This window comes from Zonotrichia albicollis, chromosome 2 (assembly GCF_047830755.1).
Source record: "Zonotrichia albicollis isolate bZonAlb1 chromosome 2, bZonAlb1.hap1, whole genome shotgun sequence".
In the NCBI taxonomy this organism is placed as follows: Eukaryota; Metazoa; Chordata; class Aves; order Passeriformes; family Passerellidae; genus Zonotrichia; species Zonotrichia albicollis.
Window position 1 is genome coordinate 25,822,831 of NC_133820.1, and position 19,593 is coordinate 25,842,423.

The following is a 19,593-nucleotide window of genomic DNA, read 5'->3' on the forward strand; positions in this document are numbered from 1 at the left end:
ATCTGATGTCTAAAAGAAAGTGATGACCCTATTCATTTTTTTAATATATTGGTCAACATTAATCAAAATGCTTCCTAGCTGTAATACCTGATGTCCTTTCCTGTTTGGAATTCAGAAATATTTTTGGTATTTGAGAATGTTAATCAGTGACAAGCATGAACTGATACAGGGACTTAGGGGAGTGTAAACAGCATATTTGAATGGGCAGGGACTGGTGGTGAATGTGGGTCAGTGGGACAAAGTGCCTGAGCTGTTCTGAGTGCTTTGGATGTTTCATGGCTTCAGGGACTCTGTGGTACCAGTGTACTTGTGGCCCACATATATTTTACTGATGGAAGTTGGAATTCACCCTGCCCCTAGCCACAGGAACGGCCATGCTTGAAAAATGTTTCTAAGTTTGCTACTGTCAGAAGATGTAACAGTCACTGAGACACTTTATCAAAATGTAGTCCTATGACTGACTGCAGGTGTAAAGAGGGACGGTGTGAGTAAAAAGAAAAGAATTTACTTCCATCTTGAATTATGTATAAAGTAATTTAATTAAGCCAAGTTGCAGAATTGGCTGATTTGTGTGCCGGAAGATACAAATCCAAGCACAAATAATGGAGAATGGATACTGAAATATCCTTGAAATTAGGCTCTATAAAAAGGTCTTTTTATTTACTTCTTTTTCTCCTTTGGAAAAAAGTAATTTTTTTCTCTGCTGTATGTAAATGGAAAAATGTGTATTCAGTGGTCCTGATACATTTAGTTTGCTTTTGTTGATGTCAGTTCCCAAGGAGGGGAATATGAATTTTGCACCTATTTTGAACTTTGTATGTTAGTAATTTACTCAAGAAGGTGAACTGTTTAAAAGCTTTCATCTTCCATTATTGTGAGCCCTTGAAGCCAGAAGTCTTCACAGCAGCATGCTGAGAATGTCAGAAGGAATCTGTCCTTTAGTCCTTTCCCTGAATAAATAGCTGTGGTGTTCAGGAAAATGCAATCTGAAAGCTGGCTAAGGAAATGAAAAAGCAAACAAGCAGGAGCTTTAGTTTCAAGGAGGAATGGTGCTTGGAACACTTAGGATCTGCAACAGGAAAGGGAAATAAGGCTAATAAGTGGTAAGATTATGCATCAGCTTTCAATTAAAAACAAAGCTGAAGTTCAATAAATGTAATCCTAATATGTCAAGAAGAGCAAATACTTGGGACTTAGTTGTAGCTGGGTTCAGGAGTAGAACTTCAGCTTTGAACCAGAAGGTCAATTATCAATACCAAACACATGTAAATAAAATATTTTTTTCTTAAGAAAAATTACCAGTGCCTTATTGCTGTGAGGTACATTATTTAGTCTTCCCACCTGAAGACCAGGCCAGACTAGCTAGAGAACCAGGCCAGTATTCCTAATGGGCAGAAACATTTCTTGTCACTTGTGGAGTTTTATCTTCACACTTTTATTCTTACAGAAGAAAGTAAGTGAAACACAATTTCCCCATATGAGGCAATGATTCTGAAGGAGGAAAGTGAGAAAACGGTGCAGGAAGCTTCAAGTGACTGTGAGACAGGTAAAAGCTTTAACATTGTCTGTAAATTCAGGTTAAAAGATTGGTGCATATTGATGTGGACAGAATGAAGTGCGTGCTGCAGTCAAAGTCAAAGATGCAGTGAGAACACTGCCAGCTTATGTTAACTAGATACAACATGTATTACTGGATGTGTTTTGTCCTTCCTTTCCTTCATCCCAGCCCTGTGTCTGTTAGAAGCCTCTGGTGCCTGAAAGCCTTTGGTCTATGTGTAGAATTCCAGAAGGAAGAATGAGACTTTAAAGATCTCCAGTAGGAAAAAGTTTCAGGTTTGTGATGAGAAATGCAGGGTGATGTAATACTTTGGTGAGCTCAGACCTAGTGCAGCACCTTCCCTCCTGGGAAACACAAGAACGGTGGTGTTTCCCTGAGTGTGTCAGAGGGGCCCTGTAAGAAAGACAGTAACACAACTGCAAATGAAAAGAAAATCTCTTTGTAATTTTGCCATGTGCTGTCATTTTGCATGTGGTAGGAATGTCTCTTTCTGTCCTACATCTTTCCCCTCTCTCTTGCACACAAGCCCAGAATTAGCCAGCTGCCCTGATTGACAGGGTGTTTCCTCTATTGATCCACAGCCATGCTAACAGCAGGTCTGAGGTCTGAGCACAAACCTTGGAAACTGCTTGGGAACACGAACAGAAGAAAAGTTTGGGGATTCTTTCCTGGGTCAAATTAATTTCCAAGAAGTTGCTATGAAGCCATTTACACCTACCTTATAGATGTGCATTTCACCATTTGTATTTTTGAAATGTTGGCAGTGATGTTTTGGCCAGGGAAGGATCTGTGAACATACTTTGACATTCCATGAATGCGTCAAAACTATTATTTTGTAAGAGGCCTGTAGTTAAGCCTGGTAATTGCTGGGGTGCTAAAGGCCACAATAGCTGAAACACTAAATTTCTGCCATAATTTTGAACTGACTGACTAGATAAATAATGTGGAACTGTTTCTACTCTAGAATTAGATGTCTTCCAGGTCTACTGACAGTTTTGTCAAATAGTGCATCAACATTTCTACCATAAATAGTCATAAAAATGATGGCAGTGATATGAAAAATATTTTTTTTCTTCTCATAGCCAGTCCTGTAATTAAATATTGTTTGCAAATTGAACTGTAGAGTTGTTGTAGAGTTTTTCCTTGCAGGCAACCAGTTACAATAACTTAAAAAAAGTTGGAAGGGATAAAAAATTATTTATAGCTTCACCTTTAAGTGGCTACATAGAAATCTGTGTTTCTAGAGGTAAAGCTGTTTATTTCTGTGGTGTCTGAGCTTTAGCTGACATATGTGGGGCATGCATGTGAATGCCTGCACAGCCATCAATTGTGACACCATTGCAGAGACAAAATAATCCAGTGACAGCTGGGTATCTGGAAACAAGAGTCTCAAAGATGAGGCTTTGATACCAGTGACAGAAGGATGTCAATGGATTCTAAGTAGTCCCACAAGACTTGTCAGATGTGCCACATTAAAATTAAAATTTAGTGAATGAGGATAAAACTTTAATGTAGCTTCAATGGCCTGACCTAGATAAAGTTGTTAATTTTTGATTTATAACTGGGTAGAGAATTTTAATCTGCATGAAAAAGAGAAAATTTTCCATTTCTGTGAAAATAAGCATCTTCTTTAAATACTGAGAATCTTAGACCTAACTCTTATAATGTAACAGTGGCACCAAACTTATTGCATCTCAACACTGAGTTCAAAATTTGACATATCCTCTGGACTCTCCCATTCTAAACTTGGTTGTTTGCTCTCTCTCTCTCTCTGCACAAAACTGATTGTGAATAGATGCTATTTTGGATGCCTAACAACTGCTGTGATTCTTGGCCTTAAATGGGGTTCTTGCTTGCTTATATGAACACTCAGTTTTCCCTCAAGCTCTTGTCCCTCTTCTGCTGTTGTCTTCTACAATATCACCTTGCCAGGAGGTCCTGTTACCTGCAGATATCCCCTGATCTGACTAAAGGCCCACCAATTACACACCAAGCATTGCAGGTTTTGCAAAGTCCCACAAGGCTCCACCTAATGAAATGGATTCTGTTTAGGCAGTGTCCTCCTCTAGACTAAGTGAAGCTGTTCTAATGAAATGGATTCTGTTTAGGCAGTGTTCTCCTCTAGACTAGAGTGAGACTGTTCTAATGAAATGGGTTCTGTTTAAGCAGTGTTCTCCTCTAGACTAGAGTGAGACTGTTCTTCTAATGAAATGGGTTCTATTTAAGCATTGTCCTCCTCTAGACTCTAGTGAGGTTGTCTAATGAAATGGATTCTTTTAAAGCAGTGTCCTCCTCTAGACTAAGTGAAGCTGTTCTTCTGATGAAATGGATTCAGTTTAAGCAGTGTCCTCCTCTAGGCTGAGTGAGGCCGTTCTGTCTCCTCGCAGGGCAGAGCCGGGGCTGGGTGGGTGCTCACAGCCGCAGGCAGTGAATTACAATAAGATGCCTCTACCCGGGCTGCGGGCGGGATCAGGAGCTGCCCGGAGCTCCTGGAGAGCTCAGGCTGGACACACCGGGTGGCAGGGATGGGACAGCTAAAGTGCTGCATTGCCCTCTAGTGACAGGCTTCTAATTAGCTGGTTTCCACCTCGCCTCTCCAAGGTGTGCCAGATGTTGCCTCCACTGGATTTCTGCACATCCAGGCCAGGGGTAGCGCAGCAGTGCAGAGTAAAGACCTGGCTCTGGAAATGGACTCCAGGAGTCCCTAAGATGAGGTTTGGTTGTGTAGAGACACTGAAAAAACCCTCTGCCCCATCTTTAGTTTTGTGTTATTGGTTTCCAGGCCAAAGAAGCATTGATTTCCTACCTGCCAACATCACACATTCAGCCTGCCAGGAAGAAGGGGATTTGCCTCATCTGTGCCCATCCTAACATTAATGCATATTTTTAAAAGGAAAAGTGAGCTTCCAGTTAAATCCCATTCAACAGCACCTACATTTCTCACCTACAAAATTATAGATAAGAACTGAAAATATTTCAAGATTTTGGTGGTATGGCAAATAACATTATAACATTTACTTTTGCTAATAAAAAGTGAGGCAGCTTGATCAGAGATCACTAGTGATACAAAAACATCTAGTAGCAAGAGGGTATTTATATCTTCACATATAGAGAAAAAAAAGGAATTTAAAGAGGCTATCAAGCCAAGGTTTTTACGAAATCAGTGAGGTTACATTAAAAAATAGCTTATTTTCTGCTTACTTTCATAACATCTTTGAATTTGGATGTTTCTTGGCAGCTTCTTAAGCTATATGATATAATTCCAGACAATTAGACAGCAGGTCAAAGGAAAGAGATTGATTTTATGATGATTTTTTTGAAGGTTATACATCTATTTTTGTTCCAAACTGGCACAAAGTCACAGTGTTATAATGCTGTTAGGTGAAAATGTTTGAATAAAAATGTCAGTTTTCAAACTGAGAAAGGAAGTGTTTTGATTCCTTTTTCTCTTCCTTGTTTTCCTTCTGAAATTGTCATGGATCCTCCTTAAAATGTCATTTAAATAAATGCTTCTCTGCAGAACATTTTAGACTTGCAGAAAAATAGTCTGGTTGACTTTAATCTACATGGCTATTTCTCTGTTCAAAAATCCTGTTAAAGAAAATACTCATTTTGTAATTACTGTTTACAGTTTCTGCTTTATGGCTAGGTTTCTTTCTCTCATTCTTTCCTGATTTGTGCCTAAAGTTTCAAAAATTGAGTCCTCCACACTTTGGGAGAACACAAAAACAATTCAATCATAGTCCCCTTACAGTCAGTGGCAAATAAATGATTCATTGGATCACAAATTTCAGCCATAATGGTACCCCAAAGGTCATTAAATCTTCTGTCCATTATTTGTATTTGAGTGCTGTTGTCCTGAACCCATCCTGCAGGTTATTTTCCCTTATCTTCTCTTATGGCACAGCAGCTCAAACAGATCTTTTTTCTGTCTTAGCAATGAACTACTTCCCAGTGTGCCAAGCTGAACCTTCTTTCAGACAAACTACCTGGGGCAAGGATCTCTAACAAAGAATAAAATTTTTGGTTTATCCATCCTTCCAGTGTCAAAACTGGAAGAGGAGCTCTGTGAGTTGTCATGCTTATGTGTGACAAATGTGACAAACTCAGGATATCAACCAATTCAGTTGCACAGAAAAGCAAGAAAAGAGTGATACCCATGTGCCAGCTCTGCCTTTCACTCTGGCTTTGGATGTCCTTTCCAGTTTTACTGGTTGCAGAAAGCACTCCTCTAAGTATGTGGAGGTGATCCTCAATTGTTTCAGGCAAAAGTTATGGGAAAACAAGTGGTTTTATGTTTTAGCTATAAAGACACAGAATTTTGAAGGTGTTTCTATTGCTTGTGTATTTCTCTTGGTCATTAACTGGATGAAATAATTATTCAGTCTAGATTTGTGTGTGATATATTTTTTATATGTCCATGATATGTTAAAGATAAATAGAAAAGTACCTGAGGTTGGGAAAATTCTTCTAAAACAAGACTATTTTCAGCAGGCTTCAGTTTTCCTTAGAAGACTATTGGGACACTGAGACATTTAGCCTGTGTTCACATTTAGCCCCATTTGAAGCACTGTTTCAAACAACTGGCATTATCTTTCCAATAATTTCTTCACTCTGTTCCTCTTTACCTGCATGCTATGGTTCTCCATTGACAGCACTGGAGCAACAGTCAAAAACCTCTTTTTCTAGTATCTATCTCAACGTACTCAGACAAACTACTGCTTAAATTTCTTTGTGGTTGAATTATTCTTTTAAGATGCAAGGATTAAGCTTTTTAAAGTCAAAATCAGAAAGAGGGACAGGTTGCCACACGTGTTGGCTGTGGATATTGCCAGGTCAGTGATGGGTGTGTATGTTATATTTGCATCAGACCAGCCCCCTCACAACACCCCGAGGAAAGGGGACACTGTGTGAAAGCAAGGGATGCCCTTGCAGCAGCTGTGCAGTTCATAATGACTGAGAGGGTTGGGGCTGATCCATCTAGAGAAGAGAAGGCTCCAGGGACAAGGGGCAATGGTTCTAAACTGAAAGAGGGTTTAGATTAGGTATTAGGAAGAAACTCTTCACTGTGAGTGGGGCTGAGGCACAGGAATGCATTGCCCATAGAAGTGCCCAATCCCTGGCAGTGTTCAAGGTTAGGTTGGATGGGGTTCTGAGAAGCCTGGTCTAGTGGAAGGTTTCCCTGTCTATGGCAGGGAGATAGGAACTAGGTGATGTTTAAGGTGCCTTTTAGCCCAAACCATTCTAAGATTGTGATAAAGCATGCCCACCTTGCACTGGTGGGTAATGAACATGTTGTGCTGAGGCTGAGTGACTGACTTTTCATTACAAGCAGCAGCAGGTAGTTTAAAGCTAACTCAGACTTGCTCACAGTGCAGTGAAAACCTAGAGACTGCAAAGGAGTCTCCCCAGGGAGACTCTGGTCAGAAAAGTGGAAAAATGTGTGAGGAGCTGCAATCCTAATGCCTACACAATATAGGTTAATACAATATAGGTTAGCTCTTATCCTACACAAGTTGCTAGCACTTTACCTGTACTAACTCTTCTGTGTGGAGAAAATAGTCAAGTCCTTATTCTGTTTTCATTTGGTCCTTATTGAGGCCTTTAAAGCTTTAACTCTAAGGGTGGCGTAAGCCAAGTCTCAGCTCTCCATTTCCAACCAAGCACTTCTTTTTTTCCCTCCATCAGTGCAAAACCTCAGCTTATTAGGAAGGTCTCTCTTGCAGCAGTGTCTGAATGTACAAATTTGCTCACAATCACAGCTGGAGTGGCTTAGAGTGGAGACAGGTCATGCTGGGATCTTTCACTTTGGCACCAATTAAATTCTTCTATGAAAGCAGAGGAGGAAGTATGAGTTTGCGTTTTAAAGTCAATAGAAGCAGCAGAGCACAGACCAACTTGTCTTTTCCTATGCTGCTCTTTGTAGATAAAATATTGTTACGAAGTGAAACTCATGCCTAGCCCTAGGGCTTAGTTGCCTATCTGTACTGTCAAATCTGTCCAACTAGGACAAAAACATCTGAAAAAAGGGCCTAAGAATATTTTGAAGAATGTGCTGTCAGGGTAAGCTGTGGCAAGTCTTTGTTATGATTGAACTGGAATATCTTAATGTGCAATGTTTTAAAACAGTAAAATGAGGTGTACTTTGTGGGCTTTTTAAACCTTGCTGCTTAAGGTGATTCAAGGACAATACTGGACCTCACTGAGCCTTGGCATTATGACCCTTGAAACTTTCAAAAAATGTTAGAAATGCAATGATGCAGAAATACTAATGAGTTTGTGGTGAACTTGCACAAGAATTGTTGATTCAGCCCTACACTTTCTTACGGCTTTCATAGCTTTAATTATAAAACAGCTAATCTCTTAAATTTTTTACTCAGTTAATAAATGCTGAAGCCTGATTTGTAATTTCCATTCTTTTTGCTCACAAACACATGCTAATTTTGCCTGCTTTGGCTGTGGCTGTGCTTTGAATTCTTAGGTTCATTCCAAACCTGAAGAAAAGGTAATAATTAAAAGATAATCTATCTTAAATTCAAAACAAGAAGCCCATAAATTCAGATCTAAAATAAAAACTTAAGTGTTTTTGCATTATGAGAATTTGCAATACTGTATGAGATCACAATAGCTACCATCACTTAATTTTCAATTTCCATTGACAAGTAAAACTGTGATTTTTAAAATAAACTTGCTACCAAATTAGTGACTAGTTTCAGATCAAGAGAAGGAATCTGACTGTTTATCTGGTTGTTTCACAGAACTTGGCCTAATTTGCTTTTAACAGGTAGAAAATATTGCTTTAAGGGCAAGTACAGACAGTGCAATACATAGTCAAGTGGCATTTTGCCTGGATTAGATTTCAGTTAGTTCAGACTTTTTCTGCCCCAGAGTATGAATGTGAAGTGGGAGCTCACATGTTCACATGAATATTTACACCACCTGAAGTTAGAATTAGTGGATATTTGCTCTAGAAGTATTTGCTCACAAAAGAGAATTGATGGAACAATATATGACTCATTTGATCAATCATAGCCAATACAACTATAACGATAAATACTAAGCACTTCGTAGAATAGCTTGTGATGCATCTGGAGATAATTTCCCTCCTAAGTAATTGTCTGGGTAATTGTATTGCATAATTGTTTTGGATAATTATCTGAGTAATGAACATATTTAGAGAAATTGTGGTTTTCTTTTACAATATAATGAACATAAAAGTTACCAATTAATATGATAATCTATTGGTTTTGGTCAGTGGGTAATTTATTTTAAATTACAGTGGAGAAAAAGAATGCTAATTCTCTTTTTGAATTAAACTGCAGTAGCAAATTTGATGCACAAGCACCCACATTTGAACCATACTGCCCTGCAGTCTGTTTTCTTTACCAGTTAATTCTCCATGGAAGAGTTTAAAGAAAATGGACTGTTGTGCTTTATGGTTGGAAGGCAGTACAATCTCTGCAGTCATGTCAGCTTTATAGAGTCATGTGCTCAGCAGAGCTCCAGACTTTGTGTTTTGTCTCTCCTTTGTGTGAGGATTTTGATTTTGCTGTAATTGTTTTGGAATTAGATTGCGCTGTGGAATGAGTCATCTCCACAGACCATAGACCATGGGTGTCTTTGCAGTTTCTTTCTCAAATAATAGCTGCACTGTTTGCTTTTTTAGTTTGTATTGATTATTGCTGTGAGGTGACAAGAGGTAAAGTAGCTTGTGATGCTGCTGCCAGTTATCCTGGAGTAGCAGAGGAGGAGGGAAAGCTGGAAGCCCCTGCTCTGAGACGTACCAAGGTCCCCCCAAAGCTTTTCTTAATCAAGTTTACTGGGTTGAAATTGAATTCAGTAGAAGCTCAGCCGGGTAAAAATAAACACAGGAAAAAGCCATAGGTCTGACTTTGAAAAAGCCTTCCAAGTTTAGTCTAAAACCTCATATAAAAATGAATGTACAAGAAGCATGAAGGAAAATACCGGGGAAACTATCCTGGTTTTGCACAGCTTTAAAAACATAGTGTCTTATCTAATTCTCCAATTTACTGGCAGTGGGGAGACTCCTGTGCTGTGGTTCAGCTGAAGTGGGTCACTCCTCTGGCATTACAAAGGCTGCTGATGCATTGAATGGAAAACCCTGCCCTCCTCTGGGAGCTGCCTGGGCCTGACACCCTTTGCTGCGTGTTGCCCTCCCTCAGCTCCTGGTGCTGTGACAGCTGATGGCTCCTGGAAAATCTCCCTTGCAGTGCAAATGATCAGGATGCATCCTGCCTTGGCTCTGAGGGATGGGAGATGGAGCACATCTGCTGCCCTCCCCCAGGGCTGCTCGCCTGCCTGGCTCAGGAGGGACTGATGCTGGGAGAATGCTGCACACCCTGGGTGCTGCCTGTGCACAGAACATGCTGTGCTTCTGTTTCATGAGCACAGTGCTGTGCTTTGCCACCTTGCAGTGTCACTGAGGTCCCCTGTGGCTGCATGGCACAGGGATGTTCCAGATTGCAGTCCCAACACGAGTTAGCTGGGTGTATGTGTGCCTGGGGATTTCGCATTTTTGGATGGTAATTGTTTCCTGGCTTAGTTCAATAAATTAGAAAAGGCAATCTTATGGCACTGTGTATGCTGAAGGGATAAATACAACCATTTTTCCAGTCATATGAATAACTAAATTACTATTGCCACATATTTATTTACTGCTCTTTATGCTCCCTGAACAGCTAAAGTTCTCCAGAAGAAAAGGTTTTAACAGAGAAGGCAATCTAAGCTCTGAGAGAAATAATTATATTCTTCTGCATTACTGCTAAGCTAAGCAGGTTTTAATTGTGTTTGATTCTTTTAAATTTGCAATGAATTGAGAGTATTGATTCCCTCTTTTTTTAAGTATGTATTTGTATGTGGGTATTTTTGTATCACCTAGTAGAAGTTTAGTTTCTACACAAGCTAAAATCAACCTGTGAATTTATGGAAGTTTAATACATTGACAATTTAATTCAGTTAATATGCACTCAGAGTTCCTTGTGCTTTAATCCCTGCTGGCATCCTCTGTTTCTAATAGTAGGGCAGTTGAGTGAGCTATCGATGAATGATTGGCACAGTGGGACATCTGAGGATTTATATATCAAACCCCTACGCTAGTTTCTGGCTCAGTTCTTAACAGGGTTGTTACACATCTCAGAAACAGAATACAATTTTGAACCAATGGAGGCCCGTTAATGCTTGATCCTCAAAAAAACTTGTGGAAACACAACTACCAGAATGGAAATCAAAGAAGCAAAGTACCAAAGAGCTTTCTAGTGCATATTTTAGAGAAAAATATAAGTATCCAGGGATGTGAAGTAGGAAAGCTGAGAGAAATGTAATGTGTCCACGTAATGCCTATTTACAAATATCTAACATTCACATAATGTTACCAGGGAACTATAACTGAAATACACTACCCTCTGTAATATTGCTTTGGACAATGCTTCAAGGTACTGGGGAAAACATAAATAGTTATTGGATGGAAAGGCTAGGGACCAGTGTTCTGACCTTTCTTCTGAAAGCAGAGCTATCCCTGGGAGCAATCCCACCTGCACACCCAGGTATCTCAGAATCATACACTCATAGTCATAGGGCAGTTAAGAGGGCTTCAGAGCCCAGCTGGAGGAAGCCATTTGAGCTTTTTCAGGGCTTCTTTCACCTCAGAGAAATCTTATGAGGCAGAGAATAAACTAATGTGTTTTGAATTCCAGCACTGTGTTGTAGATAATGAGGATCCTGACTGCTTGATAGCTGTTTCAGAGGGAGCCACTGTCTCTGGAAATGCTACAGTGACTACTAAAAGCTGCTGGTTACTGAGAGGATTGAGAGGCTTTGACAAAAGTGGCTTTCTTTAAGTTTCAAGGAATCGTACTGAATTCCCAGAGATGCCATCTCCCTTCTTCCTTTTCCCCTGAGAAATCATACGCTTGACCCTTTTCCCTTCTTGTAAAAAGTACACAAAAAATAATTGGATTGACAATGTGGTATTCCTTCCTTCCTGTGCTGATGGGATAATACAAAACCCTTAGAAGCATTCTGATAACATTCAGTAAAGCTAATTTAATAGTAATTGAATTCTTGAAAGTTCTCATTAGGATGCTAAAAGCAAGCATCTGTGTAATATAAGCATGGTCAGCATCACAGTGGAGCATGGGGAACAGATGCTGAAGCTGCCTGTTCTTCGTAGAAGCAAGACTACTTATTTTGCTTCTTAGTGACTTAATGCAAATGTATTTGGAAGTGTTGCACTGGGGAAAGAAGAGGGAGAGATAAAATATGTTCAAAAAATGTTGTTTTCTTTGCCAGAAACCTAATGGTGTGTGTGCAGCTGTATATATGCTTAGTATATGCTAGGCCTGTTCAAAAGGTATTGTACTCCCTCTAGCTTTAATTCAGCTGCTTTGTGTTGTGCTGCTGGTATTATTCCAGTTCATCATATGCTTAGATGACTCATAGTGAATGCATTGTGGTATTTACCATAATGTTTTCCTCTTTGTAAATTAGTCTGCAGTGTATGATGTGAAATACAATTCACAATTAGCATTTCAGCACTATTAAATCCAGCTTGAAGTGTTTTGATGGAAACAGAAATCTGTTTTATTCTTCAAATTTCCCTGAACAAAGCGAGTGTATCAATTGCTAATAGTCTACATTATACAGAATTAACTGGTGCCTTTCAAATAAAATAATATTTAAGGATTGCTTTTTCATAAGCCACTAGGAGTCAAAGTACCCAGTCTCACATCTTCCAACAGTATTTAGTTTTAGCAGGTTTGATATGCTTTTGGGCTATCCCCATCACTTTTGTTGGAGGTGTTTGCTCATAACCTACAAGAATCTGACAACAGAAAACTAAGCAGGCTGGCGGATGTGGTGCAGGATTGTTTTGGTGAGTGAGATAGTCTGAGCTGTTGCCATCTCTATGTTGATTGTGAACCTCTTCCACGTTTGTTACCCATAGGGATGATCACTGACAAGGCCTTAGGGGCAGAAATCCCAGCTGCAAAAGCTGAAGAGAAGCTCATAGGACATTTTCATATTCTAAATGGATGCAAACCATGGTGAAACAAATGGAGACATATGTGGCTCTGAAAAGTTGCTACAAGTAGAAGAAATGGAGGAGATGCATGGGACAGGAAAAAACTCTGAAAGATGAAGTGGAGAAGGTGTTCAGGTGAAACAATGAGAAAGAGGCAAAAAGCAATTATCTAATTAACCATCCCTCAAAAACAACATGGAAGTCAGATGGGGAAACACTGTGGGTCATGGAATGAGGACAGAGGTCAGCAGGACGTTGCTGCCCTCATTGGCACCCCCACGTGCAGTGTGGTGATGCAGTGTGAGCAGCAGGGCTGCCAGGGCTGTCTCATGATCACATGTGCCCATCTCACACTGCCTGTGCACACACAGTAGGTGGGATGCCTTGTGCAAGTTTAGGACCAGCCAAGCCTTTGTTTATTTTCTTGTGGAATTTGCAAAGTATTAAATCCCAGTATATCTTTTTGTCATCTGCAGAGCAAAAATACAAAGTGTAACAGGCAGACTGCGGGCTATTCAGTTGAGCTGTGTCTGCCATCTGGACTAGAGGTTCTTGCTTCAAGCCAAGATCCCTCTACCTGTGACATTTCTGACGGTTTCAATCAAGCAGTACTTAATACCATGCTGATCGAGTTTTAACAGCTTCCAGAAAAATTTATTCAACTGGTTTAACCAATATAAAAAAACTTCTCCAAGCTCTTTGCTATGATCTAGACTTTTCATATTTCTTCTATTCACAAAGAACATATTTTCTCTTGTGCCTTGCAAGCACTCTTCCCCAGATAAAACAATTCAAAATTTCAAGTTCTTTTTCCAGACATTGAATTTCTTTCACCTTATTCAGCATTCTCCTTTGTGTCCTCTTTTGATTGCCTGCATCCTTCTTGAAAGGATACGCAACACCTGACACGTCAGATCTGCTGAGACTCCAGGGCTGGTGAAGAAAGTAGGAAAGAGGATTATTTTGTACCACTTAGAGATTAAACTCCTGTTTGTATAAGGAGTATAAGCTCCTAGCATAAGGGGCATTAATTTCCACAGCAGTAGATCAGTGCTGAGTCATTTTCTGTTTGCCTCCTCCAGGTCTTTTCCAGCATGGCTGCTGCCATGGTTAGCTGTTTACCATGTTATACTTGTGTACACTCATCTAGAGCTAGAATTTACACTTAGTGAATTGCAGTTTTCCAGACCATTTTTCCAGTTTGTCAAGAACATCTTGCATTTAATGTCTCCCAGTATTTTCAGTCCTGCACATCCCATTATCTAACAAACCATGACCTCTGTTATGCTTGGGTTATCAAGAAAGTGTTAAGTGAACAAGGCTTCATTATTACTGACCACTGAGTAACCCTACTAGAAAACTAATTCACTTCCTCTGAGACCTCTCTGAACCCAAGTGGAGAGAGAAGATTCACTTTTGATCCTAATTAAAGCAATAGTGTTATTGCATGCAAGAAAAACTATAATAAAGGGAAAGAGAGAAGAAAAAGCTGAAAATTATTGTCTAAGTGGTAAGATGCAGTAGTACGTGCTTTCCAGTCGTTGTAGCAGCAAAATAGTTGGTGATTGCCGTCTATATTTTCTTTTATCATTTGCTTTTAATTTTGTCCTTTTGACTTTGACTATAATGTGGTAAGTTTCCTATCAAACAATTCAGTCAGAAGAAACTGACAGACTTATGGATTCCAAAATCAGCAAAATCTTTCCCAGTTCCAACTTATATTATTAATAATTGACAAGCCCTGAATGAAATCCTCAAATCATAGAATCATAGATTGGTTCCAACCCCCCTGCCTTGGGCACCTTTGACACAACTCTTTGAGTGTAATCATTCCGCAAATTTCTTGTCCACTGAGTGTCCATTATCGTGGTAGTTTTTGCAGATTAGAAATGTGAGTTCCTGCAAAGTACTTTTTGATGTTCTGTAACCAGGTAAATTCAGTGACAGAGTTAATTTTATCAATTTATGAGCTTGACTTGGAGCCTGAATTCAGTAGAAAGACAACACAATAAATACCACAATTAGTACAACAATTAAAACCTTATGATAACTCAAAGTCTCAAAAGCAGATACCACAGCCTTGAAGCACTGAAAACATCAAGTGGCTCAGAAAACAGATAATAAATTAAAATTAATGTAATTGAAGAAGTGGGCACAGGAAATAGTATATTGAGAAAGAATGAATTTTCTTTATCTTCATTGTATGACACAGATCCAAACGTGCTGCAGTTCAGAGAATCTTTGAGGTATATAGGCTCTGTACTTGATTTTGTTTTATTCAAACCTCTTAGAGGATTCTTGGAGTGTGCTTAATTTATTATGGATATTTCCCACATAATGGATAAAGCCTGCGTTTAGTGTGCTGTGGGCTAAGAACCTCCAATGATCTGGCCAAGGAAAGAATTTGCCATTTTTGTTTGATAATTGTACAGTCTGATAGAGTGAGAGGCATATACAAACTTAGCTTAAGAAAAATTGTTAGTAGTAGTTAGTAAATACCAAGTTGCTGGTAGCATAAATAGAATGAGGTAGTTCTCTAGGTTTCTAAAATAGAAATATATCAACAAATTGACAAGCAAACAACCGGCAAACTTGTATTACTGTTCCAGGCACCTTGTTATTCATTCCACCCTTACTGTTCTTCTGGTAATGTCCTGTGTAGCTTTTCTTCCTTGTCATTGTCCTGCAGAGTCAGATACTCTTCAGTGCAGAATCCCTTTAATGTATTCTCAGGCTTCAGAAATCAGATGCTTTAGTTCATGCTAATGATTTGGCCTCCATTTATCAGTGTGCAGAGAGAGCAGTACCTCTGCAGAGCAATTTTAGGGTACATAAGATGAATGTATTGCTGCCTGGAGTTGTGTGTGGCTTTCCCATCCCCTTTTCCAGGTGAAGGGAGACTGAGTGCATGCCTCTGATCTCCACCTCATCCTGCAAGCTGTTCACCTTTCTCTGTTTAGTAGCACTCAGCATTCATGTCAGCTGATACTAAGATCCTTTTTGGTTTTAAAGCCTGCTAAATGACTGCACTGGCTTCATGCTGAAGAATGGGGTGAGAAAAAAAAAAAGAAACTATACTCCAGAGTAGTAAACAATATATATAAAGTAAGAGTAAAAAGAACAAAAATAAAATGTATTCCCTCAGCTCTGAGGCAGCATTTCATTTGAGGCATTAATTTTCCAGAATTATCTGAGCTGATACTTACACTGTCATTTGCAAAATGGCTTTGCTATTACAGTAATTTCAGTGGAGAGAGGCATTAGTCTGTCTTATAATCTTCATACTCTGTATGTGTGAGCATTACAGAGCACATAGGTGAATAGGGGAGCTATTAAATATTCTTTCTGATATAAATCAAATAAAAATTAAAACCTGAGGTAAGAGTTTTTCTTTGCTTGAGCACTTCAGGTCCCTGGGGCTGAGTGCCTCCAGTTATATTTTCTTCTGCTGGAACTTGGCTTGGGAAAACTTTTCCCCTTAGCATTTTTTGCTTCCTGGAGGAAAGGAGGCATCCTACTACCCAGTAGGCATGAAGCATGTTTTCCATCCATCCTCTAAAGCAGTTGTCAGGGTTTGGGTTTGTCCCACAGCTGCTAAAGAAAAATTTGCTTGTAGCAAATAATTTGAAGTGACCCCCTTTCCTCCTCTGCTCCTGCAAAACCCCCAGTCCATTCTCTTTGGCTTCCTCACCAGTGATCACCTTTGTCAGGATGCTGAACAATATACTGTATTTCAGCCATGGCTTCTCCAAGAAACATTTTATGACAGTCTGAAGTACAACCATTTCCTTCATTTTACTGGATTGTAATTTTTAATATTGGGTGGCTAAGTGCACATAATTCAGCACATAATAAATATTCTAATTTTGAGATTAATCAGCTTCATGGCTCATATTTTTTAGACTTCTTCAAGTGTTTGAATTAATTTTTCACATATGAATAAGGACTAAGTGCATGGTCTTTATGTTTTGAGCCATTGCTTGTTTTAATCTGTTGCTGAAAGTGATTTTTTTTCCCATTTTTTTGCTGCTTGATACAAAACTGAGCGTAATTAGGAACTCTGCAGAATTTTAGTTCCCCAAACTGATTTCTGAATAAAGACTTGTCTGCAAGATATAAAATACCTTGACTGTTTTTCTTCTTATTTTGCCTGGTTTGTAGTGAATACACTTAAAGTCTTGGTGCATACTCCAACTTTTTCCTTCCTATAATGTATTGCTGCAACAGCCTTTCAGAGCATCATTTTTGTTCACATTGTAGTGTACTTGTGTGAATGTTTCTTCAATGCTTCCAGTTCTCTTAAGTCCTCTTTAGTGCCTTCCTCTTTCTGTGTCTGTTGCCCTGGACATTTAATGCTCTTAATTATCTAATGTTATCTGCTTACTGGTGTTCAGTGTATGCTGTGTGTAGGACTCACAGTTTGCACTCAGTTTCTGGCTTGTCTCTAGTATCTTCTATATTTTTACTCTCTGTCAGCTCCAATAAGTTGGCTTTCACCTAAGTGGATTTTGGCTTGATTTGGATCTGATGAAATTCTTGGCCATTTAAAAGTTGTACTATGGACTGATAACATGGGCACATTATTTTCTCAGTTGTAAAAGTAAAAGGTGGAGAGATTTCCAAGATACAAGTTTCCCATTGGAAAAATAATTTTTATTTATAAATAGTAAAATTTTGTGTGAGGCTTCACTTTCAATAAAATCTAATTAAGGATAAATGATGAAAATGCTGTTTTTCATCCATAATGAAATTCTGTGGTCTCTTATTTCAAAATACTTCTTATTTTTCCAACCTATAGTTTGAACATAACAGTAAATCAAAATCAGAACAAAAATACTCAGTTTGAAGTGGAACATATTAATTTATCCAATTATTTTCCTTACAAATAAAATTCAGCTTTTCCTTTTGTTCCTCTCATAATGAAAACAAATCTGGTGTTTTCCAGTAGAACAGAAACCTGTGTTCAGATCAGCATGCACCGATTTTTTTTGCTTAGCATTGTAGGTTAATTTTATCTGTCATGCTATGTCAAGTAGATTCAACATTAAAATGGTCACTGTTCTTGGATAGATATGTCAGCATTTGGAAAGAGGGAGAGATTCTGCCCAAAGCTGTAATCTGTCCTGGATTTGTGCCTCCAGACTTTGTGGTTAACCATGTACTTCAAGTGTATTGGAAGTAACTTTCATGGGTTTTTTTTCTGCTCATTATGTCCAGTCTTTGGTATCTTTTATTTATATTTTCATACTTTACATAGATGCATGAAAGACTTTATTCAAATTTCTGTTATTTTTCTCTAATGGTAAGCAGTTTATAAGTGATTGCACCAAATTTTCATTTGGATTATTAGTGAACTCCTTAGTGAAAAAGAAATTAACATGGAAGGAGATATGTGATGATAATTAGAGAAATTAATGTGTAGCTTGACAAAAACCAATGATTTTTGGAGACATAGTTAAAAACTGCAGTAATTGGAAGGTCTAAAAATGAAATAAAAAGAGGATCCATTTAGTGCAGTTAGATGACTGTGAGTTCCATTCATAGTAATTGAAGGCCTGGTCCATTGAAACTACTTTTTACATTTTGTTTCATGACATTAGGGGATACAATGTTTAAATTACATTATGGGATATATTATAATAGATCAAAAAGAAACTGATGCTCATAGTGATGTATTGCCTTATGCTTGTCTTCGTAGTTTTCTGCCTTTCCAGTTTTACATACCCACTTGAAATTTACATCTTCATTTTTATGTAAGTCTTGCTTTTACTGAAACATTCATAACTTCCAGTGGAAAGCAGGAATCCAGTTCTGGCCAAACTAAAGCTTGTAATACTAGGAAGTCAGAAATCAGTCAATGCAGTGAATGCAGATGGCTATGAATCTAAAAAAGGAAACATGGTAAGCCCTTCACTGAAAAGGTGTGAACCTACCTTTGAGAAAGGATTAAGAAAAGTGCCCTTGAAAGAATAGTCCTGGGTAGTAGGCTCTGAACCAGAAGATGCATATTAGCTTTTTTCCCCAATAAGTGTGTTGTTTGGGTATTTTCCATAGTTAGGCAAATTGAAAACCCTCATTCCATGATTCTAAGGCATTGAATTATCAAAGATTTTGCTAAAGTTCATTCTCACAAAACACTGCCTATAAAGATGAAGTCACTTAATTTTTACAGGCTATTTCCCACTGCTTTTAGCATGAATGTTCTCAGGCTGATGCCTGGAAAATGAATGTGTCAGGCAGAAACAAGAATATTAATCTTCAGCTTTTGCTTTCTCTCTCTGTTATTTTCTGTGCTAGTGCCCTTTTGTGAAGAGATCTGGGGACACATCCTTTTCCCCCTGATTTTTTCTCATTAGTACCTTGGGTTATGAACACTAGTAATTTCCAGAGTGCATGGTTTTGAAAAACAGAGTGGCACTGGGACAAGTGGAAGCCATTGGTAATGAAGCATCCAGAGAACTCTGGCCACAGGGCAAATGCATAGCTGTGGAAATTGCTGATTGACAGCAAAATAATGCATGCTAAAGGATAGTCCGGTCTTCAAAAAGAATTATGTTTACTCAGATAAACACAATTTTCAGAACCAAGAGCAAGCAAAAAAATTTAATTTTGAACATTTATTATGGAGATATTTTTATGGTTATTCATTCATTTTATTCATAATCTTAAACAGTTGGTGTCTTTACATTTCTGTCATCCTTTTTTGTTTTCATACCTAAACATTTTATACAGGTGCTGTATCATAGATTTCAAAAAAATTTGCCATTATTCAACATGAATCATGTTTTATGGGATAGAATAACTATGACTTAACTGGAAAAATGAGGAATAAGACAGTCTTTTGAAAACAGCACTGCCTCTTTGTAACCTGAACTATTAAAACCAATTCCTAGAAAGAAATTTCATGAGTTTTTGCTCAGATTCCTTTCACAATAGAGAAATCCATCAGATTCTGTGCAGACATCTAGCCACTACAGTACTCGTTGACTCAATG

At 38.6% G+C, this 19,593-nt stretch overlaps 1 protein-coding gene across 47 annotated transcripts in view; it reads left to right on the forward strand.

Moving 5' to 3' along the window:
- LOC102072464 (uncharacterized) overlaps positions 1-19,593 on the forward strand; it is a 430,853-nt gene that overhangs the window by 99,578 nt on the left and 311,682 nt on the right. For 4 of the 47 annotated variants that reach the window (XR_012578887.1, XR_003379659.2, XR_012578896.1 and 1 more), the window contains exon 3: positions 1,448-1,546. The exons of the other annotated variants lie outside the window; for them this stretch is intronic. The gene's annotated coding sequence lies outside the window, so the exon portion shown is untranslated. The remainder of the gene's footprint in view (positions 1-1,447; positions 1,547-19,593) is intronic. 47 annotated transcript variants of the gene reach the window in all.